At 35.8% G+C, this 25,359-nt stretch overlaps 1 protein-coding gene and 1 pseudogene across 7 annotated transcripts in view; both read right to left on the reverse strand.

The window, feature by feature from the left end:
* The window catches only part of ROBO2 (roundabout guidance receptor 2), a 1,471,152-nt gene that overhangs the window by 1,352,498 nt on the left and 93,295 nt on the right, over positions 1-25,359 (reverse strand). The window lies entirely within an intron of this gene.
* LOC139438800 (WD repeat and FYVE domain-containing protein 2 pseudogene) lies at positions 18,329-19,467 on the reverse strand (annotated as a pseudogene).

Below are 25,359 nucleotides of genomic sequence, written 5' to 3' on the forward strand. Positions count from 1 at the left end.
AGCCACCCCAACCTTCAACAACAATCAACCGGGTCCATCAGTAGCCGTTAACATCAAGGTAAGGGCCTCCAACAACAAAAACAATCACCACTTGTTGATGGCTCAGGTGATGTTTAGCAATTTTTCAGTAATAAAATATTAATTAAGCTTTGTACATTGATTTTAGACATAAGGCTATTGCATCCTTAATAGACTACAGTATAGTGTGAGCATAATGTTTATATGCACTGGGGAATCAAAAATAATTGTGGCTTGCTATATTGCAATATTCTTTATATTGTAGTGGTCTGGAACCAAATATGCAAAATCTCTGAGGTAAGCTTGCACATATTTATGGGTTTGTGAAAGTATGTCTTAAATGTATTTAAGGATTTTGATAAGATGTTCTTAATTCTCATAAATGAAGAGAAAAGAATTGCATTGCACAAAGTTATGCTGTCCATGAGGAACTTAATTAATTCTAGTTCATGTATTTTTCCTTCACCAGTAAATTAGGCAACTAACATGACTTACAAACTAAGTTAATAAACTATTAAGAAAACTGATTTGAATGGTCTTTGAATATATTTTTGATCAAACATTATTAAATAATACATGTGATTATTTTTTGATTTAAGAATGTCATTATTTTACAAAAACTGAATTTGATTTAAAGACAATATTGTAATGGTATGTGGTAGACAATACATCCTTGCTGGAGACATTTTTCTCTTATGGTCTAAATAAGAATAAGCTACAAAATCCAAAAATCATTTAAGAGATTCTCATTCACTGTGGTAGGTTGAATAATGTATGCCAACAAACACATATTTTTCATCTTAATCTATATTCCTGTGGGTATGAATCCATTATAAACAGTATCTTTTCAATACGTTATTGTTATTTTTATTAAGGTAGAGCCCAACTGAATGATAATGAGGTTTTTTTTGTTTATTTCTTTGTTTTTAGATGGTAAGTCTTAATAGGGATTACTGAAGACTTTACAGACTGAAGGCCACAGAGAAAAGTAGGAAGTGAACTAGAAACCAGAAAAGAAAAAGAACATTCCCATGCAACAGGAAAGCCAAGGAACCCCAGGTTTTCACTGGCAAGCCAGCACCAGAATGCCACAGCCTTTGGGGAAAATGAATATTTTCACTGACACATTGAATTTTCAGACTTCTAGCTAAGTTGATAAATTCCTATTTTTTAAGCCAACCCATTATGCAATATTTGTGATAGCAGTGCAGGCAAACCAAGACATTCACCTAGTGTTCTTTCTCAACTTAATTGGTTGGGTTTGTAGAGATAGTCCAAAAGCAATTTTGTTTCGGTCTTCTGTTTACAAATTCTCCTTCCTCTGGAATCTCTCTCCAGCATGATACTTGCATTGTAATCTAACTACTTAGTATTTATATAATACAACTATCTTTCTCTCACCAGAAGGATTTATTTGAATAAAACCCTCTTCTTTTTTTTCAACCCTTTTAGGCAATTTTTATCTCAATAGCTTAACTAGTTAAACTGTGAAAGAAAGGGAGAAAACACTGGAACTGGACTCATACATTTGTTCCATATTTACCTCTGTAACTAAAATGGTAAACCCTGGTAAACTCTGAATTCTGTTTGTTTTGTTTTCCCATGGATTGAGGCAAGCTTGCACACAAATCCTACAGGCTCTTGGAGAATGCATGGCCTGTTGAGACCTTAATTTTGGACTCAGTCTCCAAAATCATGAGAGAATAAATTTGTGTTGTTCAAGCCAACCCATCATGGGGTATTTCTCATAGAAGTCTTGGATAACTAAGATAACATCTAAACTCTTTTAATCAGAGTTATCTTATATTCAAAAAATAGTGCATGGAGTTAGATGATTTCTAAGGCACTTTCTGATGATAATATTTTAAAAAATACAGTGGTGAACCCACATCCATTCAAGGTAAGAAGGGCCTTTTCCCTCTAGTCATTTGGTTCAATCATCTCCAATGATTATGCAAAAGAACACCACGTCTCTAGCAGGTATTTAGTGTTTATGATGATCTCATTATGGCTTGTCATGATAAGCCAACTGCTGAATAGAACACAGATTCTATTTTAATAACTAATCTTTTAATTATATGACTAAACTTTTAAGGATAACCTGGGTGTGTTTAGTAACATTTCTTTCAAAGATAGTGTGATCTTTTAAGTGCTATATAATTAAAGCTTTTATCCTATTGCTTATACAATTCTATAAGCAATGACACTGCAAACTTCATCCATCATCTAACAAAAAGAAGTAATTACCACAAAGAAAATGCAAGAGCGGCAAGAGAGAAAGTTGAAGGGGTAGATAATAATGGGGTAGGTATTGATGAGAGTGATATTAGTGGTGTCTTTAGATGACTTAGACCAGAGAACCTGTTGAATCACTTGTCTTAAATCTATATGAAGCTCCCAGTTTATGGGTTAAAGTTCATGGTCTATCCTATAATTCAGTACACTAAATGCTAGCATAAAGGAAAGATATTGGTTTGTCAAGCCTGCTTTTTCCTTCTGTGTTCAAAATCCCAGTGCTTCTCTGAAGAGTGCAAACACCTGGAATATTGGTGAAAGTGAGCATTTCAAAACCATCTTCCAGAAAAAATTCCACTAATCTCACATGTTAGCTACCTAAACTTTTAAAAGTAGTTTTTAGTTATAAGGTATACAATGTAAGATATAAACATGGCAGAGTATTTTACTGTCTCCTAATGTACACATTCATTTCCAACAAAAAGACATGGAATATAGATTCAATGTCTAAATAAAAGCCTAGAAATACATAATCCTTGCTAAAGTACTAAAAACTTCAATTTTCATTTACAATAGATCATGGGCTTGAAACAATTGTGAAATATAACTCAAATGGTATAAAACTAATATCTATCCCAGAAAAAATATTTGTTAGTGAAGTTATTCATTTTCTTGGTACATATGTATTCAGGCAGAGAGTTTTTCATTTTTAAAATATATATTTTTTTTAAATCACAGTGCACATCCTAATTTAGTTTCATAGGGAGCAAATATTTTCAGGATAGAAAAAAATTAACATATGGATTTAGTGTGATAGAAAAGTAGGCCATTTATCTTTTTTTCAGGAAAAGTTCACAGATCAGTTCCTGCATGCTGTTTATATGTGAGTTTCCTACACTTTGCATTGCTAAATAATTGAGAACATTAGCTCCCAAACCATGAAAAATTCATTTTAACATGATGTATTATTAATCAATTTAATTTAAAATGATCTAGAAAGTTCCAATTTCAGTTTTGATGCTTGAAGATAAACTCAGGCAGCAGTTGGCACTTATTAAAATTGTGTAACTCTTTATTGCCTGATTTTCAGTTTTTCAGAAGTGAGTCAGGCTCTAATGAAAGTGGGAAAAAATGATGTGTTGTCTGACCTGGGAAAGTCCAACAAACTGGAGAGTAAGTGTTGCAACTCTGCTGGAGCTCAGGGCCCAGGTGGCACATGGACAACCCAGAGATTCAAATCTCTTGGACATACACCAACCCCAACACCAACCACAGGTTCAATAAAAGGGACAGAAGAGGCATGTGTAGAAAGTTCACATCTGAATCTAACTCCATCACACTCAGGAGTACAAATTCCAAAGTGGGGCCCATTGGCAAGGCACTGAACCCCAGAGCCATCGACCATGACTGTAGGACTTGGATGTCTCTGTAGCCTCAGGAGCACCACTACCTGGGGTAGTGTCTACTTTGACTATCTATGGTCAACCACCACACCAAGGAACTGAAAGAGTCTACAACTGCAGGCAGGAGAATCCCATCCATCAGCCATGTGGGATCAAAGCTCCCTCTCAATTAAGAGGTAGAGTGGGCATCACCATCCTACAGTCCTCAGGATTGGGAATAAAATATGGACTAGAGTGGACTTACTGGTATTCCACTACAGAATTATTGTGACTCTAGCAATGGAAGAAATTAAACCATTGACTTGGAGACAGTGGCCACTGGAGTTGCTGAAGGCAGGGAGAGAAAAAAGAGGTATAATATGGGGGCATTTTCAGGACTTGGAGTTGTCCTGAATGATATTGCAGTGACAGATGCAGGATGTTATATATCCTGCCATAAGCCACTGAATGGACTGGAAAAGTGTAAACTACAATGTAAACTAAAATCCAGGCTGTGTAGCAGTGGTCCAAAATGTATTCATCAAATGCAATGAATATACTACACTAATGAAAGAGATTGTTGATGTGGGAAAAGTGGGGGGGTGTTGGGAGTGGGGCACATGGGAATCTCCTATATTTTTTTAAGGTAACATTTTGTGTGATCTATATATCTTTTAAAAATAAGTAAAAAATATATTTTTAAAAATGATACGTTAACCATTTTAGTCTACATATTCCTACGCAAATGCATACATATTTATAAGGGAAAGCTATACAAATTTAGTCAGTCAACTTTTCGTCAATTAGCAATGTTGTATTGCCATTTTTAAAGTCTACGTTGATAAGCACACATATAGTGGAGTGTGTCCTTTGAAAACTAGGGGCATGTCCTGCCTCCCTCTTTCCTAGAAACTGACTGGGTTTTGATTAGTTTTATATTTTGGTTCCCCAGTTTGATAAAGATTACACAGTAAATATTAAAAATATTCAGTACTTATGAAACACGATTAGAAGAATGTTTATATAACTCCTGTGTCATCTGGCCATACCAACCCGAGCTTAAAAGCACTATTCCCATGAACACAAACACACCCAGAGTCACTGTGATCTCTAGCCTTCCTCCAAGCTCCTCAGACTCATTTCTGAGAGCTGCACATGTCTCTCACATAATTTCTCTCAGCCTTCATTCACCCTCAAGGCTTTGGATGCTTGCAAAGCCAGGTGAGGCTTCTTTGCCCAAGGGCCCACGGCCTCAGCACTACTTATAAATGGGACCTGTTGAAGGGCTAAAGCTTGCTGGCGCTTCAGTATGTTGCTGGCACCCATGTTGAATTCAGAATCTGGGAGATTCTGGTAATTCTTTTCCTTGTGTACACTAAAGCCATACCGCCTTGTTCTCTAATGACTTACAGAATTCAGGAAAGAAAAAAAGTTTTTTCACCTTTAACTTTCAGGAACCCCAGTTCCTCTCCCCTTAAGCCCACAGTAAGCATGCTGCCATGAATCCCTGGGCCAGAAACAAATTCAAGTGGCAGGCAGCATTTTCAGTCCTCAGGACCACCCTTCTTCTCTCACATTTGAGATGGCGACACTGTGTCAAGTTTATATGTTTAACTTCTCTTTGGATAAGTTTTTCCTGTGACACTTAAGTTTTTTATGCTTGGAAATTCCTGGAAGTTCCAGCACGGTAGACATAGTCCCAAACATCTGAATGTCAGCAGTAAATAAAGCTCTGCTATAATATATCTATGTTTTGAAAATATGGAGCATGAGGGCTAATTTTATAATAGTTTTGAAGCTAGAAACAAAATATTATTTTATAAGCATAGGGAAAGAAAGGGACAAGATGACATTCAGGCACATACTATAATGGGATAAATATATGATCAGAAAAGGGAAAATGGAGAAGATGACCCATTGCCACTGGGGATCAAAAGAATAAGTGCTATGGTCCTGATAAGCTCATTATCATCTGTTTCTTTGACCGAACTTATATACATTAATTCTCTTTATTTTATATAATATTGTTTGCTAATACTGTCACTACAGAGAAATCACAGAGTGAAACACTCTTTCTCCTTCCCGTAAGTCACACAACTCTAATATATATATGTTACCTGAATGTGGATCGGAAATATCCCTTGTAACTGTGATAATTTATGAGATATTTCATTTTTGAAAGAAGGGTTGCAGTTGTGTGGAACAGTGTAGTAGAAGAAAAGTGTCCTCCCTATGGAAAGGCATTTTACCTGAAATATTACAGCAGAAAAATACAGGAGTTGAACTTCAAAGTAGTTCATTTGTGATAAATTTAGGAAAGATTAAAAACTTAATACTATTAATATGGAAAGGAAAAGTGAAGGATCTCCTTTCTGGTAAACCACATAATGGGAAATTTACTTTATTGTTAAGGTTTTGTTTTTTATGCTATTTCTATTTATTTTACATAAATATATTACAGTAAATCTGTCTTTTCTGTTTACATATGTGTCTCTATAGTTAGCTTGTGTGCACCCAGAGGGCAAAAACCATGCCTTACCCATCTTGGTACACTGCCTGGTAATGGCAGAAACTTTGATATATGTTTTTTGAATTAAACTGAATTTCAAGGTTCCATCTGGCCATTTGGACTCCTTTAATTCAGCATATTAGCTATTTATAATTTTGGCTCTTCTTGGGCCTATCGTCTGCCAAATTTTGTTCATGGCCTTTGGATTTGCCATTCAAAAGAATGACTCAACACAATGGAGTGGCATGTCCCCAAAATACTGTTCATTCATGATAATCTTATCATCATTTGTGAAACTGCCCAAATCTCCAGACTGGAAAATAGATATGAATTTGCAACTTGACTTGTTTTAAGAGAGGATTCACTATACTCACTATGAGCTGTTGAACCATGAACATAAATTTTCACCCAAAAAGAATGAAATCATACCCTTAATTAATTTAATTCCTAATTCAACTGCCCTGAAACAAATTTCATACTTCTCACCCAATAACAATAATTAAAAGTAGTTACAAAGTAAAGTTGGCTTCTGACAATATGTGCATATTATTGAAGACATATATATATATTGTCAAATTCCCCAGAGTTATCGTTCTTCTCTTTTTTTAGGTACCAGGGCAAGGAATTGAACCCAGAACCGCAGATATGGAAAGCTGGCACTCAACCAATGAGCTACACCAACTCCCCTGAATTGGTTTTTTCATTCTTTTTTTTTTTTTTAAAGGAGTTACCAGGGATTGAACCTGAGATCTCATACATAGAAAGTAGGTGCTCAACTACTTCAGCTACATCTGGTCCCCTGTTATATTCTTTTAGGGAATAAATCAGAAGTAGCATTCACCAAAATGTAAATTCAGAACAACCCCCAAACAGTAATAATGTTGCTTGACTTTACAGTACTTATATTTATTTAGGAAAGAAAAAATGGAAATCTTTCCATGAGTTCTGGACTTGTCATGACTAACAATACTTTGTTTTGATGATATAATAATTACTTAGTCCAGTGAATCCCCAGTAATTGGTAAATGAAGGTGCCTTCAATTATTAAGAAAATATATGTATTATAAGGGAGAATTTAAGCAAAAATTTCAAAACTAAAAGAAAGAACAGAATTGTACCATGATATGATGTGCTTATAAATATAGGTGAGAAGTATGGATTCAGTCTTAAATGGAAACCACAAATCAAAGAGAAAGGTTTCAGGAGACATCAGTATTAACAATAACATGAGGTCAATTTGTTTTGAGCTACTTTAGCAGATGATGTGATGAAAAAAATACTTTTTTTTAATCCAGTGAAGATCCAAACAACACATGAGAGAAAAGTAAAGGCTCAAACTTTTGGGTGAGCTGCACTTAGCACAGCTCTTGCCATACCAGTTAAATAAGGATTTCCATGATTAAAATAAAATTGTCAGCTTAATATGTACAACAAATAGATTTTAACTGAGACCAGCATGCAAATTACACTAAATTCCATTTGTTTTTCATCAAATCCCTAGACTTTTACAGAGATTCTCTATGCAGAGCTACCAAAGTGATTTCATTTAATATGTACTTATTTCTGCGTCTCAACGGCCTTAACAGGAACTGACTTCATTTAAAACAATTATATTCCCAAATGAGAGAATATAGAGCTAAATGGATTAACAGAAAAAAGGAACAAAAATTATTTAGAAAAATTAAAATGAAATACCACATCTAAGTTTCATACAACAAAATCAGGTATTGTATGATCAGTAGTTAATTGGTGAAATCAATGTGGGTAGTTAAAATAGGTTTTTCTTTACTCTTTTATTCTATAATAAACTATTGAATTGGGAAAAAGTTGTTTTCCCAATTATTATTACTCAGTTTTTAATAGTGGCTCTAAATGAACTTAGAAGTACATAAAACAATCTTTCCAATAATCCAAAACTGCTTTCTCTTCTTTTTATATAATTTGGTGTTCACATCTATATTAGACAAAGAATGGAATAGAAAATATTTGGTGGAAAAATAAGAGATGGAAAAATTGTGAAAAGGAAAAGTAATGTTTGTGGCCTCAAATTAGAACACAATTCAGGAGCTGAGTTTCCATTGTGTTGTTGATCAGATATGTAAAGCTGCCATCTATGTATAAATATTTTCACATATTATTTCTACCAGCAATAAAACAATTTTAATATCCTAGATATTTAAGTTTGACTATTTCACCCATGAAATCATAAAATATTGCATTTAATAGACATAATCTTTATTGTTTAGTCTTGATCCTTGAACAAAGATACAATATAAACTCTCCATTGTGAATTATGTTCATGTATGGAATAGATTAATGCAAAGATCTGATTAATGGTAGAATCTATCATTTAAATAATCACAAAGAACCACACTGGTGTGGAAAAGATTTCAAACCCTCAGGGCTTCATTGAATTTCAGGCAGAAGAGAGAATTAGAGAATAGCTGGGACATTTGGTTTTTGCCAGTAAATTTCTAATAGGAACAGAGCAGACCAAGACAAAATACACTGAGATAATGATTTTGTCTAAACAATGACAAAACATGTATATAAAAACAAAAATTTTGTCTTTTATCCAGTTTTTTTCACATTGAATAAACAAAGCAACTGATTCCTCTCTGAAACTGATATAAAATGAGCAAATTTTAAATGGATTGCAGTGAACACTTGTCTGGGGGAGTAACACATTTGCTAGAAAAAGATCTGTATTCTGTCATAAGCTTTCACTGAAATCCCAGAATTTGGAAAAAAATTTCCATTTATTTCAGACTTTTTATCCAGGAACCATGCTGTTTTTATTTTGTTTTGCTTTTTTACTATGAATGCAATAACTCTTATACCAACCTTATGTTGTAGTCTTAGTCTAGCTACTTTTCACCAGTGGGAACACTGATCATCAAAAGGATTTTGAAACTTGTTTGAGATCACAGACTACTAAGTGATGGAGGTAAGTTTCAAATTTGAGGCACTCTGTCCTAGCGACCATGCTCTATCTTACTATATTCATTTGAGCTTTATATCAGGGGAGAGAACTTATGGTGTAAGAGTTTTGTTTTGATAGAGTGATGGAGAATAGTCTAAGAACTTTCTCTTCACAAAGCTGTGAAATACAATGAATAGTACTGTACCTGATAAGGAAAAAGGCTGGTTATGAACCATTTTATTTTTATCGCCCCCACCCACTTTGTGACTTCTTGTGTGCTGTCTGCTCTCTGTGTCCATTTGCTGTGCATTCTTCTGCACCTGTATTTATTGATTTTATTTTTCCTCCCCCCTTACAGCTTGCTTGCTATCTGCTCTCTGTGTCCATTCATCGTGCGCTCTTCTGTGGTTTTTTTTGCTTGTCTCCCTTTTTTGTTGTGTCACCTTGCTGAGTCAGCTCTCCCTGTCACCAGCAGGCCAGGTTCACTCCACAGTGTGCTGGCGAGCCTGCCTTCACAAGGAGGCCCAGGGACACAAACCCAGGGCCTCCCATATGGCAGATGGGAGCCCAACTGATTGAGCCACAGCCGCTTCCCTATGAGCCATTTTTAGGAAAAGCATTATCTCTGTAGAGCCTCTTTCCAAGATGCCATTTCTAAACTAAAGGCATTCTGCTAGGAGATGTGGAAGCTAAAGGAAGAACATGCTAATGAAATCACTCGCTGCCAGCATTTGACATAATTTTTCAGTTGCATCTGGTCACTAGTCTCTTGATGCCATTCATTTCAAACACCAAATGGATATAAGGTTCTATGAGTCTTTAAAAGTGCCCACATTTTCAGTGTATGTTTAAATTTTTGTATAGCCAAAGACTGAAAATTTCTAAAATAAAAATTAAAACAAAATAAAAAGCTTGTAGGTTTCAAACTTAGTTTCCTAAACTTATTTAATGTCAGAAATCTCTTTTTATTCAATACATATTTATTCCTGGGGTTTGACCTAAAATTTTCTGCATCCTATTGGTTAAAATCCATATTGAGTATGCGAAACCTCCTAAATATTATTCAAAACCAATATAGTACACGAATGGCTAGTAATTGAAGGAAATAAAACCTTAGCAAAATTTTACTTCAAACAATATTCATATGTTTTAAAATAATTCCAAAGTGAAAAATATTGAGATCTAATTTTTATAAAGATGAAGGGAGAATGGTTATTAATAACAATTTTATCTTTGTACCTCATTTTTTTATAAATTTCTTTCCCTGATTTACCATTGCCTTTACTCAGTCACTGATAAACTAAAAGCTGAAAATACATTTATTTAACAAATGTATTGATGTATGCAGGAACATGGTTTTCCATTTATATTCTGATTTTCTCCTCTTACTGAAAGGAATAGATTTGCTTAAATGTCTTTTGTTTAAAACTTTATTAAATGAGATAACTTTTGCAAGATTAATACCAAGCTAATTTAAATTATTGAGAATCTATTCACTACTCATGAACAAAAACCACAGGGTGTTTCTTAGACCTGAAATGATTTGAATCTTTTGGAAGCTATGAGTACTTTGGAGCAAAAACAGGCAACTGATGAAGACAGTTAAAACAAATTCTGTCCCTAAATTTAAAGGCAAAAACACAACTTCCCCCGTTTTGTTACCCATGCCAGCTCAGCCCACATTCTTCAATTCCTTCCAAATATTACTAGAGGAAAACTTATCAAGGGGGGATTGCTACCTGAACTAAGCAAAATGTTGATTCCACTAGGTTTGGTGCTTGCAATAAAATATTGACTAGGTAGAAAAATTTTATGGTATTTTATATTGTATTCCTTTTGTTATACTTTTAAAACTAACAGTGATTGCACATTCCATCAGTTTATTTATCCTACATCATGAATTCTTTTTAAAAAGGATCTTTACCAAGTATAAAATGTAATATATGCTCCTTTGTAAAATGTTGAAAATGTATGTACATGTCTATAAATAATAAGAAAACAATAATAAGATAAATACTGAGGACAAAGATTATGACTAATGGTTCATACTTTCGTATATAATTTCATTTCACACATATATTGTCATATATTGACATAATAATGTCATAATAAATTGTTTTTCCTCATTCTGACACTTTTCCTTTTGCCGTCCATATCTCTGATTAGAAGGACTTGCAATAATTGTTAGATGCATCCTTTTACTATATTTACTTGTGCATTTCTTCCAACTTTATACCATCTCCACTATTCAAATTTGATTAAACATACTTTATTGAACTTTTATCCACCACTTGTCTCAGCTTTGGTAATACAATGACAAACATTATAGCAAAGATTCCCTTTCCCATGCTCATTTGGAGAAAGAGTGTATTTAAAACAAAACAAAACCTCAATATGTAAATTAAGAAAAGAGATTTAGCGAGTATAGGGTGCCATCAGAGGGTCACTGGAAGACTATATTTGATTAGGTGAAAAAGGATATTCTCTCTAGGTGAAATTTAAACTGAGACTTGAATATCAAGAACAAATTGACCATGTTAATAAAAGTCAGAAGAGGAAAAATGAACCTGGAAAAAGGAATCACTAGTGCAAAATCCCTACAGCAAACAATATAATTGGTATGTATAAGGAACAGGAAGAAACACAGCATGGTTTTGGCATGGAAAGCAAGAGGAAAAATGGTTCAAAACAAATGGACAGAGCTAAGGAAGAGCTTGGCAAGTCATTTGTTGTTCTGTATGCTAGGGGAAAATATGGATTTTATCGAAGAGTGATGGAAAGCCATTGTAATGTTTTAAGCAGATGAGATACATGATGAATGTTTTTTTAAGGGAATAATTTGACTATAAAATGCAAGGCGATTACAGATTGGAATATTTGCACAAATGCCTAATTGAACTGGCATGCTCCCAGAAAAAGGGAGATACATTTAAGCTTTGTATGTTCACATGAATCACTTTTGGAACATAAATCGAATTTATGCAAACTATGATTACTAGTAACAGTATTAGTAGTAGAAGACCTGAGAAACTAGCATTGGACTCAGAATCTGAACACAGATATTGGGATTTCCTACTTATTTGTGTGACCTTGAGCAATTCACTTTTCTCTGAGATGGTGTCCTCATGGGAAAAAGAGGGAGTTAAAATGGATCATCTTGAAGAATTCTACTAAAGTATACTCTCCTCCTTTCCTATCCCTTTTAAAATTTCTTCCATGTGGACCATTCTCTTTAAGAATTACAAAAGAAGTATGAATCAATGAGATTTAGGGCTCTCCAAACTACTACAATAATGTGAAAAGTCTGCAATCTCATGTATGTTTGCATCTCTAGGTACAGATTGATTTTGGATAAATATCTTATCCAATCATTAGTTGGCATTATAGAAATGGTTCCTAAAGCATCAACATTTTCAATAAGATACCTAATTGTGGGTTTCTAGCAAATCTTTTTTGCATATTTAAAAAAAAAGTTGATTCCATCAACCTCATTCATTTTGATAGCATAATTTATATTCTCTTAAATTGAAAAAAAAGGAAAATTAATGTTGTGGTATAAAAATATTCTGAATTATGACTTAAAGGACTAAAAGATATGTGAATAAAATCAATGGTGAAATAATGAAAATTCATAACAAGATATAATACTTTACTACTTTGTATATGTAATTTTTGAAGTGTCAGAATTTTTAACACCAGATCCTGGGATCTATTTATTCATACACATTTTATAAAGGCATAAAATATAAGGAAAACACATGTAATTAAGGGGAAAAGGCAAGATACAATGACTGTACAAATAATGTCAAGAACCTACAATGTATTACAGAAATATACTAGCAATCATTTTCAAAAGGAATGATTAGTTTCTAGATATAACTTGTCCATGTATGCCACCTGGGAAAACAACAAAAAGTGATTTCCTCAACCCCCTACCTACTTTCCCTTTGGCTACCTCTCCAAATTCCTTTCTTCTTCAAGGTTGCTTTTGACATTAAGAGAATTTGGAAAGAAGGAAAGCAAGATATAAAAATATGAACTCCAGGATTAGAGCCAGGGAATCCATGCTTTCCAAGCCTTCACAATTGCAATTCTTAATGATCATTTGAACACCTAGATGTAGGAGTGACTAGTCTGCTGATTATGAGTAAAGAAGTAAAGCAGGTTGGAATGACTGCTAAGTAATAGAAAGAACAATGGGCTAATTATCATCTCTTCTATATTCAGTCACTACTGAATAAATATGGGTATGTCCCTTAAATATCTGAGTATCAATAGTTTCATCTGCTAAAAAAGGGGATTTAACTAAACCACATTTCTTTATAAATTCTATAATTGTATGCATCTATGGTAAGTCATACAAATACTAAGTAAAACACTAAGTCATACAATAAAAGCTTACTGGCCTTAGGCTTTTTCTCTGACTTCATCTCCAATCACTTATACTCAATTCCTCAGCCACACAGACCTTATCTTCCTGGAAAAAGCAATGCTTAGTTTTATATAAAGGCCTTTAAACACTAAGTAACCTCTGCCTGGAATATTCCCAAGTCTCACTCCTTAACGTTATTTCAAATCTGTGCTCCGTTGTCACCTTCTCAAAGAGGACTTTGCAACCACTCTCCTAAAGTACCTTTACCATATTGGAGGAGGCTAGTTAAGTAGCGAATCAATAGATGGATATGGAACCTGGCAAAAAGTCCACGTGGACATCAATACCCCCATGATGGCTGTTAGAAGACCCTCACGAGCTTCTGCCATTTGGAACGAGATTTCCTCTGGTGTCCAGGAGAGGTCCTGGATATTCTCCAGGGACCTTAGCATTGGGCCCTGCTAGGGGAATGATGGGTAGGGTAATCAATCAAAACAGCAAACAGCTGGAACTCCTCCTGTGCCATTAGCAAAGGGATGGAATAATTAATGGTTTAAAAAGCAAGCGCAAAGCCATTCTTGCTCTCTCTTGCCTTTGCCCTGTCCCTGTGCCTGATCCTACCCTATTCTGGCCTTCTTTGCCCCACCTGGATCAATACACAAATAAACCTGGAGATTTATAATTTATAATGGGAAACTGTATTCTGTAAATCAATCCTCTTTATCACTCTTCAGCCCCTTCCTCTCTACCTGGGACCCATTATCTATTATTTTCTCCCATTTTTCTTCCCTTCATTCCTTAATAAATTACTGGCCTAATCAACATGGCTTGCTCTTGAAATTCATTTCTTACAGTTTAGTCAAGAACCTAGACAAAATCCGATAACACTATCAGTCTCTAACTTTTTACCCCTTTTCTTCCCCTTAACATTTGCCATTATCCTCAGATGAAATCCCTCCACTCCCTTCCCTCCCAAGAGAAAGCCCTAGGAAGAATACCAAGTGTTACAAGTTTTAATTCTATGCCAATGATTATTGCACCTTATTACTTATGTGATTATTCCATCATTCTTCAATGACGACAGAATATTTGTCTTTTATATCCATTGTCATAGCAGACTGAGCAAGTTCAAAACCAAACTCTACGAGTTCTGGATATTCTTCTGATTTTTCCAGTTATCTTGTTTTTTTTACATTAGAAGTCTTAGTGCCATCTTCAATTCTGTCCCTAACTTTATCTCTACTATTTATTCTATTATTAAGTCTTGTGAGGATCAATTTTCCAGCCTATCATATCTGCAATTTTTTAACTGTCTCTAAACTAATTTCCTGAGTCTCTGAGTATCTGTCTACCCTGAATAGTAGCAGCCTAAAACTCTATGTTGCTCTTTGCAACTATAAAGAAATTATACTTTTCCCCACTACCTATCTGATTCAACCTAATCACCTCAGTTTGCAATGCCTTACATTATCTGGCCCACCTTAGCAATTCAAAATTCCTAAATTACCCATCATCTCAGGTTAGGTCAGTGACATTACTGTTTCAAGAGTATGTGATGATAATTTCCCATCTCCATAGTTTTTGTCGTTGTTGTTGTTGTTTGTTTGTTTGTTTTGGAAGTACCAGGGCTGGGGATTGAACGAAGGAACTTGTATGTGGGAAGCCAACATTCAACCACTGAGCCACATCAGCTCCCCTGAGTTGATTTTTTCACTTGTTTGCTTGTTGTTTTGTTTTTTGTTTTGTTTTTTTGAGGTGCCAGGAACCAAACCTCCCATGTGGGAAACAGGCATTCAACTTCTTGAGCCACAGCTGCTCCCCCCAGTACCCATGGTTTTACTTTTACTTTTTCCTATGTGTAATTCTTCTGTATTATCTACTTTACTCCCAAATAGCCAAACTCTACACACCTTCTAAGACCTAATTCAAGACTTACTTCCCTCTATGTAACAAAATCCACTAAATTCTTCTCTAAACTCCAAATTTAGAGACAAAATAATACATTTTATTTGATTGTGTACAGTTACTTTTTTGTAGCCAATTGCTTTATATGGGTGTTATTTTCCCAATTGGTTGAGAACATCTTGATGAATGATGCTGCATCCTCTGCCACTTGTGCAGTATAGATTAGGCATTCAATAAGTGAGTATTTAAGCAATAAATGCAGATCATGTTATCTGAAGCTCATTTGCTTCAGGTCAGGAGAGATAAAATAAACTATCTCATATTATAATCTAACTAGCACCAGAGTCAGGACTTAATTCCAGATTTCAACTCCTAGTCCAGAGATCTCCTCACCTCAAACTTTCTGATTCATTTGGATTTCAAGTCATTCATCTGAAGTGCCCGACTCTTTCAAAAGATTACTCATGAAAGACTTAGGAAATGCATAATAACATGAAATAGTATATAAATTTACACAAAGCAAAACTTTTGTCATGCTTAATATTCAAAATATTTCAGATAAAAAGGAAAGATACGGCTCTTAAACATTAGTAGACATTGAGATCACTGGGTGCCTGGAATCTATCTGCTGGCCAATACAAATATACAATAAAGAACTTGGTCTGGCAGGTATGATTTTTGTACAGATTCTTCTTGTGTTTCTGATGACTGTGGTTTTTAAACTAAATTGATAACCTGGAGTTAAAGCACCTATGCAAAGGAGTGGAATTGAAGGAGATATTAGATGCCTCTGGGCATGTTATTTGGGAATAGCTTCTCAAAGAATTTAGCCTGGGACAGTCCCATATTTCTGAAGGCTCTTGGGGGGCTGGCAACTGCTCTGAGAAATCTTTCTCTATTGTTCAGAATCTAGGAGTAAAGAAAGATGAATACCTCTTCTTGTCAATGATTTTTAAAAATAGACCACTTAATACAGAGAAAGACTTTAAAATTTCAAGTACTACAAATATCTGTAACATACTGATTTTGCAGATATTAAAAATTAAAGAGACTCCCTGTTATCATCTAATTTCCTCCAGTACAGAAAGGAATATAAGGAAATGCTTTAATTGGCAACACAAATAGCAAAAAAAAAAAGCACTGTCTAAAAATATTGCTGAATGATCTTTCCATTTCAGGTACTCCTTCTATCTGAAATAACCTTCCAAGTCGAAGCATATCTAAGAAACAAACTCTCAGTGGCAGAATTACAACACCTCAAATATGTCTACTTCCTAATCTGTGGAACCTATGAATACATTCTTATGTGGCAAAAAGGACTTTGCAAATGTGATCAAAGATGTGTTTAATTTGAAGGACCTTGAGATGAGAGATTACCCTGAATTATCCAAATAGACCCACTGTAACCGCAAGAATCCTTGATCCACTATTGTTGGCTTTGAAGAGCAGTAAGTTGTCCAAGAGCTAACAATGTGGCAACCTCTAGAAGTAGGGAATGGTCTTGGCTTATAGCTCACAAGAAAATAGGGACCTTGTCCCTATAGCCTCAAGCCAAGGACTCATATGAGCAGGAAATGGATTCTCCCCTACAGTTACATGCTGTGGACATCTTTGATTTTAGTCTGGTAGAGAATACTGGACTTTTTACCAACAGAACTGTAAGATAATAAAATAGTGTTAGTTAAGCCTTTAAGTGTGTCATGCAGCAGTAGAAAACTAATGCACTGATCTAATAAGGATGTAAGTGGAAAGGATATGTGATTTTAACAGGAAGGAAAGATAGCTACCACACCTGAATGCACAATTACAGAAATGTCTTCAGGCATCACCTATTCCTCCAGTGCCAAGATCGACATATGGACCCAGCACTTGCTACTCCTTACGTGAGACTGAAAAACTGTCGTTGCACACCTTCAGCTGAAAGCATATTTAAATTCACGACCTGCCAAGAATTTCAATAACTATGTCCTTGAAAATTCTAGGTAAAAAACAGATAAATAATAAAAAAGATCACAAGTAAAAACAAAGTTCTCAGCACATAAGATTCATGTTAGGTCAGAGACTAAGTCCACTCAAATTAGTACTTTCTGTCTTTTGGGGAACAGAGGATTTATTTATTCAAACAAATATCTTCTTATCATTAACCTCAAAAACTCAGAAGTTACCCCCACAGTGAGCAGAGTATGGAACTTCTGCCAGGAATTCATCTAAACATTTCTGAAAATTTCCCTAGAATTTTAGTGTATAACAAATTCAGCTATTTTTTTTTTTTTTTAGTCATTGTGTAAACTCGTACTTTTAAAAGATTCCACCAGCTGGTTCTAATTCCAGTACCCTTGGAACCAATGAATTTTTTTTTCCCATTCTATTAAGATTCTTAGTAATTTTGAACAGTTTTATGGTAGTACATTTTTTGTTTTTATATTCCCAGCATATAAAAAATGTGATTTTATTTCCTCATCTGTAAAACAAGAATAATATTAATATCTATGTCATAAATTTGTTGGAAGGATTCAATATGTTTTGGCATTTAGAATAACACCTGACACTTGTAAGAAAGCCCTCCATAAGTTCACCTCTTTTTGTCTTGTTATTACTTCTTTTTCTTACTTAACTTTTTTTTGAAGTGAAGAAAATACAAGAACTTCTTTATAATAATCCAAAATACCCTGAACAGATATTTCCCTCATTTTCCCAAACCCAAAGCAGCAAGTAAAAAGAAGTATTGAAAAATATGAAAATTAAACACTCCACACAGATTTTTCAGTATACTTAAAACAATGTTGCACAGCCAGGCTATTGTGTAAACCATTTGTTAAAAAAAAAAGGAAACTTTCTCTTATATTGTATGAACAAGTTGAAAGAATCCTCTTGCAAGTATTCATTCACTAGTTCAGCATTGTAGGTGCAGGTGATATGCTAATTCACCTGGATTCTACAGTTGTTCTCTTACATACGACATGTCTGCTTTGCATCTTCAGTAATTAAGACACTACTAAGGTCATATCCCACAATTAATAACTGTCAGTTCCAGAAGTTGGTTACCACCCTCTGATTGCAGCAAAATGCACATATACAATGTTATATTTCCTGCCATAGAAGGTAGCTGTGGGCTGCATGTTTTTCATTTGTGATGGCTTCCTGGCAGCTGTCAAGATCCTTCCTTCAAACTCGAAGCCTATCAGCGGGATGGAGGACTCTTGGAGCTGCTCATACCTGCATACAGCCTGACTGCACTTGGGGCAATGGTGCTGCCTTAGGCCAATTTTCTTACTATATGCTTGAAGTTCCAGAAGAAAGGCTGATCACACTCTCAACAGGAATCACTCACTGTTCAACAATTCGTGGACCTCCTGCCTGTCCATGTCCATGTTCCAGATAACAATCCCACACCACCATTCCTCCTGCAAGAGATGAGCTGCCACCTGTGCTGTGCATACCACAGGGCCTGATTGTGTCCTTGGAGCGGGATGGCTGTTTCTTTTCTCCCACCGATGTCCCACATGGTAACAGAGGTCTGAACTGCCCCAAAACCACACTGGCTGGACAGGGTCCCAACAGAGAACCACCCCCTCACCTGTATGTCCTCTGAATATTGTGACCAGGGTGCAGTTGTCTTGCTCCAATCAGAGCATTGTTACTTGACTTGAGTGGTTTCCAATAGACACGTGCTGGGTTTCAATGTCAAAACTGCAGACCCAAAGCCACAGCAGTAGTGTCATAACCTCCCAGGTGCTGCCAGTTCTGGTGCTTGTCCTGTCCTGTGCTCAGCACCTATTCTGACTCCAGGACAAACAGGATCATTGTCACTCTGCTCTGATGTGCTTGATAATTTTTCACAGGAGTCATCGTGTAATCTTCTGACAAAAGAAACTCAGAGATTGTACCATTGTCTAGACCTGTGGACAGTCTTCTTGTTGCTGGGATAGAAGACATACATGAACATGGTGAAACTTCACATGGTATGTGCTTGACCAATACTGTTGGTAGTCTTTCTTTAACCATGCAGGAACTGTTCTTTCCTCGAGACGCTGATGATGACCTCTTCCTTTGGCAAGACCACAGCCATGCCCACCATCACCTGGGACCCCTCCACCTGCTGCTGCTGGACCTCAGCCACCATCAGATAAGGGGGTGGACCACAGGACTGTTCTGAGACTCAGACACAGGCTGGCTGGAGTTGGGCGCCTGGAATCCAGGGCCATAGCCTGGCCTTAGCTCCAGAAGAAAGCTCCATGCTCTTGGCTTCCAGTGCAGAAACTCCCACGGCTGGGGCAGTGATGAGGCAGCCAGTCCCAGTGGAGGGGTGGACAGCCAGTGAGGGAAGATCCCGTAGCGCCTTACTTAACTTTTTATCACTTGCATTGACTTTTTCAAAAGTTCCTTTCAAGAGGTTGCCCATCTATAGTACGTATTACAATTATCTTTAACTCAAATTTTCTATTAACTAATAACCTTCTGTAGTCCAGGCATATGCTGGGTACTGAGGGTAGGGAGGTATTTAAAATACAACCCTTCTTGTTTTCAGTGTACTCAGAGTCTAGAATCTTCCAATTAGAATGGTCACCAAAGGCCATGTACACTTAGGCTAATGTAGGTTAACTACAACAAGTGCTCTCCAATTCTCAGTGTTTTAAAATATAATGGTTCATTTCTTGCTCTTGCAAAATCTGCTAAGGTTCCTGAAGACCTCATTAGTCACCTGTGATGGCTGAGCTTTGCAGCCTTAAAGGAACATATTTTCCCAGGATCCCTGTAGCAGCGGTCCACTGAAAGAATGGAGCAGAACACAGAAAAAGTAACTATTTCAGTTCACATATTATTGACCTAAGCAAATCTCATAGCCTAATCTCAAGAACATGGGGAAGGATAATCTCTCATGTATCCAGCACGAGGATACATGGTTGGTGTTTGAGTTTACTAATCAGCTGAAAGCAGATTCCACAAAGTGGGCTGGCTTTTAACAGTGGTAATTTGTTAGCTTACAGGCTTACAGTTTTGAGACTGAGAAAAATATCCAAATGGAGGCATCATCAAGGTCATGTTTTCTTCCCAAAGACTGAATGCAGGCGATCACAGGCTTCTTGCCACACGGCAAGGCACATGGACGAATCTGCTATTTTTTCCACTCTCTTCTGCATTTTGTTGCTTGTTGCTTTTGCTTTCTTGCTTCCATGGCTTTTTCTCTTGCTGTCTGAATTACATTCTCTTACAAAGGACTCAAGTAAAAGGATTAAGATCCATCCTGGGTCATCCCTTAACTAAAGTAACCTCATCAAAAGGTACTACTTACAATAGATTTATACCCACAGGAATGGATTAGCTTTAAGAACATGGTTTTCTGGGGGTGCATACAGTTTCAAACCACTACAACTATTGTGTAGCAATAGTATCACCCGTGTGTACTTTTACCTTCACAATGGGTAAATCTTTGAACAGAGGTAGCAAACTGGCAGACAAAGGGACAAACCTTTCTCTAAATTTATTTTCTGTGACTCCTTTTGGGGGATCATAGAGATTAATCTTAATTGTTTAAATTACTTTAGAAATTGGTAGCATAAATTAAAATGGTGGAAATACAAATAAGTATATTAAACTTTCACAAATAGCAAAAGTTAATGTAAATGTTTAATAAATAAGTTGTATTCACATGGCAAGTCAAGATTTATATTGTCTTAAAAATGATCAGATCTGTACTGATGTATCCTTTCAATATTTTGCTGTCCTATTTATTGTTCGATTTCTAAGTATTGCAAATCACTGTACAATTTTAAAATAAAAAAGAAATCCATCCTAAGCCAATTTCTCTGTACAGTGTTCCTTTTAAAGTTAGTTACATTTTGGTGTTCATACCAATAACCTATTTTTTGCCAAATTCGTATACTTTAACGTTCTCTAATTATTTAAGTTGATAGGAACAGTTGGGAGTTTTATATTTTTAAAAGTTTTTTTATGTTAACTTCATTGCAAAATTAAAAAAGTAACATCAGCATCAAGGGCCCATCACTGGGCCATCCTCCTTCACTGGTCTTTGCCCTTGCACTTGGGGGATTGCTGCTGTGCTATTCGGGAATGCAACAGAGCTCCCCACAATGGGAACTCAGCACTCCTTCAGTTGTGGTGTGAAACTCTACCACTATGTCAATACCCAACGAACAGCCAAACATATATATATATATCCTATATACATGCCCAGACAAACTCCCTCCCATGCACCCTCCATCAATGGCACCCACACCTGACATCAATGATCCTCCCCTGCCATATTGAAACCTTCTGTGATCAAAAACTTCTTAAAAAATGAAGACTAATACATTGCCAAATTCAATTAGTAGGAAAATGAAATATTAATGATAGGTTTAAAGATTAGAAACAAAATACATAATTTAGAAAGATGAAAATAAAGTGAAAATTAATTTGAGGTATTAACAAAATGAAAAATATCATAAAAATTTTTTCTGATGTTTTGCCTTTCATCACTGTAAAAGGTGTTGCCCTGTGTGTACAATGGCAAAGCAATCTCTTCCATTTCTTCCTCGGTGTCTATATCCTTTTTTTAAAAAAATTATTATGTCTTCAAAAAAGTTTTAGGTCACAATAAAGTCATATATAGAATATAGGGGACTCCCATGTACCCAAATGAAACTCTTTTTCCCCTTTCCCAGCAATGATCTTTTTACATGTGGATGGTACATTTGCTACAACTGATGTACAGATATTGAAACATAGCTACTAACCATGGCTCCATTATGGTTTACATTTTAGACTATATACTTTTATAAATTTTTGTTTATATTATGGTTTACATTTTAGACTATACACTTGATATTGATGACTATGCTTATGAGCCTGATGGCTTGAAATTTCAACTAAGCCTAGAGTTGCAGAGTACCTAAGAGTTACCTCCTGAGAGCCTCCATGTTGCTCAAATGTGACTGCTCTCTAAGCCAAACTCAGCATATGAATTCATTACTTTCCTGCCAGTATGGGACATGACTCCTGGGGATAAGTCTCCCTGGCACTGAGGGATTACTACCAAGTACCAGCTAGTGATGCAACTAGAAAATGACCTTGAATAAAAGGGGAAAATGGTAAAAACAAATGATTTTATATGGCTAAGAGACTTCAAAATGAGCAGGGAGGTCATAATGGGTCACACACACATCTCAGCAGGATCCCAGAGACAGCCAAAATAGATACAACCCCTGAGGTCCTCCTGAGGGCTATGGAGACACCCAGGTCCTACAGTCATGGCAGATGGCTTTGTAGTTCAGCACCTTGCCAGTGGGCCCTGCTTTGGAATTTTTGCTCCTACGCGTGATGGAGTGGGACTCAGATGTGACTTCTCTACACATGCCTCTTCTGTCACATTTACTGAACCTGTGGTTGGTGCTGGGGTTGGTGTATGCTCAAGAGACTTGAATCTCTGGTCAGTCCATGTGCTAGCTAGGCCCTGAGCTTCAGCAGAGTTACAACACATACTTTTCAGTTCATTGAACTTACCCAAGTTAGCCAAAAAGGAGGCAAGGATGGTCAACCACCACACCAAAGAACCAAGAGAGCATACAACTGAAAGCAGGAGAATCCAATCCACCAGTCATGTGAGATCTAAGCCCCCTCTCAATTTAGAGGTGGAGTGGGCATCGCCACCCCAGGGTCCTCAGGAAGGAGGAATAAAATGTCAATTAGGGTGGACTTACTGGTACTCTCCTAGATTATAATGACTCTAGCAATGGAAGAAGTTATATCATTGATGTGGAGACAGTGGTCATGGGGATAGCTGAGTGCAGGGAGAAGGAGAAAGAGGTGTGATATTGGGGCACTTTTAGGTCTTGAAGTTGTCCTCAATGATGGTGCAGGGACAGATGCAGGGCATTATATATCTTGTAATAACCCACTGAAAGGACTGGGAAAGAGTGTAAACTACAATGAGGACTATAATCCATGCTCTGTAGCAGTGCTCCAAGGTGTACTCATCAAATGCAATGAATGTACTGCACTAATAAGAGAAGTTGTCGGTATGGGGGGAGCAGGGTGTGAGGGGAGTGGGGTACATGGGGACCTCATATTTTTTAATGTAACATTTTGTGTGATCTATGTATCTTTTAAAAAAAGATAATAAAAAAATGAGAAAAAAGAAAACCAGAAAAATGCAGCTCAACAAGTTATAGAAATATTACCACTGAAAAGTTTTTCCAGGCACTTTTAACTCATCTAACTCCAACTATTAATTCATTTGTTCCTTTAATGTTCAGAATGATATACAGATGAACATGAATAAGTTAAATGACATAGTCAAGGTCTTCTTGTTAATGAGAAAAATGAAGACGAGAAAAAATGCTTAATTATATTCACATTTCACATTTTATACAACTCAAAGATAGCTTGGCTATTTAGCCCCTTTAGATGGGACACTTTCATGTTTCTCACCAAAGAGGAAGAAGAGAGTCTACAAATATTAATTTTACTATCACAGTGGCAGAAATTAAAGCAGTTACTGAGATTTCGCCTGATTTCTTAGTTCAACAAGTCTCTAAAGACCTTGGATAGTGTTTCAATGCAATTTTATATTCAATTTTAAGTATTACAGTATATATTTGAAGTACAAATGCCTTGTTAACTCTGAAGGTACCATGAGTACCCATTAAGTAGCAGCATGCTAATGAAAGTTTGTTCCAAGTTGCTGGGGCTTTTAGAACTGCTATAATGCTTCAGAAACTATGTTTATCTTTTGTAAAGAAAGAGTGGCTTCTTTAGTACTAATAATCATCGACTTCTCATACCTGGAAATAATGGATTAAAATGGATTCATTCTTGCTCAAGAATTGCTATTTGCGATCATTGATTGTGATATGGTGACAATGTGGACCAATTGCTCCACACTGTTCATTTAAAATTTTATTATCAACAGACCTAATTTGAGTATATTTGGCAATGAGCTGAGTAATTAGGGAAAAGAAAGAAAACTGCAACGAATATGTCATTGACAGAAAGAGCAAGGTCAAAAGCTAGACTTCTTCCGTCAAGGCCAAACGATGTCTTATTATATGGTTTTTTAATAGGGTGATCTTAATTTTTCTAAATTTCTTCTGATGTTATGTTTCTAATGTATGCCATTTAGACTGTTGATCTACAAGAAAATGTTAAAAAATGAAGGTATAGGGGCTGGTTTGCTTGTTTCTGTTTCTATCAATTATGCCTTGGAAAGGCTTGCTGCTTTTCCACACCTATCTTATTACTAGAGGATGGGGTTTTATCACTTCGTGCATAAAAAATTATTTGCATTAAGTCATTAATCTGTTCACAAATCCCCAGAATCTTCCAGTTAAAAATCTTATGTCATGTTGAACACTTCTTGGCTCTAGGGAAGTGATGTAGTAACATGGCATTTGGATTCCTAGAGACCTTAGTTTCAACCCCAGCTTTTCAACTAGGCAAGACACTTAATTTTTGTACTCATGTGTAAAATACAGGTAATGATGTTTTCCTCAAAGTGGTCCTCTTTCAAGGTGCTCATGAAGAAAAGATGATACAGTTGCAAAGTAACTAGGCAGGTATCTGGCACATAGTAGGCACTTATTTTAATTCCCTTTCTTTAATTACAATCTTATTTACTACTCCAGACAAGTGCATCTATGTGTCCTAGACAAATAAAAATTTAAATATAAATACTTTTTATTCTTAATTTGTTTCATTTTTTTATATCTCTCTGTGACATAATTTCCAAGTTATAAAATTCTATTTTGTCCATGTGCTTTTTAAAAAATTTTTTACACTTTTTAAAATTAAAGTTAATAGATCATAAAGAATGTTACATTAAATAACATAAAAAAACATAAAAAACATAAGAGGTTTCCATATCCCCACTCCCCACCCCCCACCCATCACTTTTGTAAATTGTATTTTTTTCAAGATATATACATCACAAAAAAAAGTTACATTAAAAAAAATAAGAGGTTCCCATATACCCCCCCACCCCACTCCTCCCACACCAACAACCTCCTCCATTATGTGC

Source organism: Dasypus novemcinctus, chromosome 4 (genome assembly GCF_030445035.2).
Source record: "Dasypus novemcinctus isolate mDasNov1 chromosome 4, mDasNov1.1.hap2, whole genome shotgun sequence".
Lineage (NCBI taxonomy): Eukaryota > Metazoa > Chordata > Mammalia > Cingulata > Dasypodidae > Dasypus > Dasypus novemcinctus.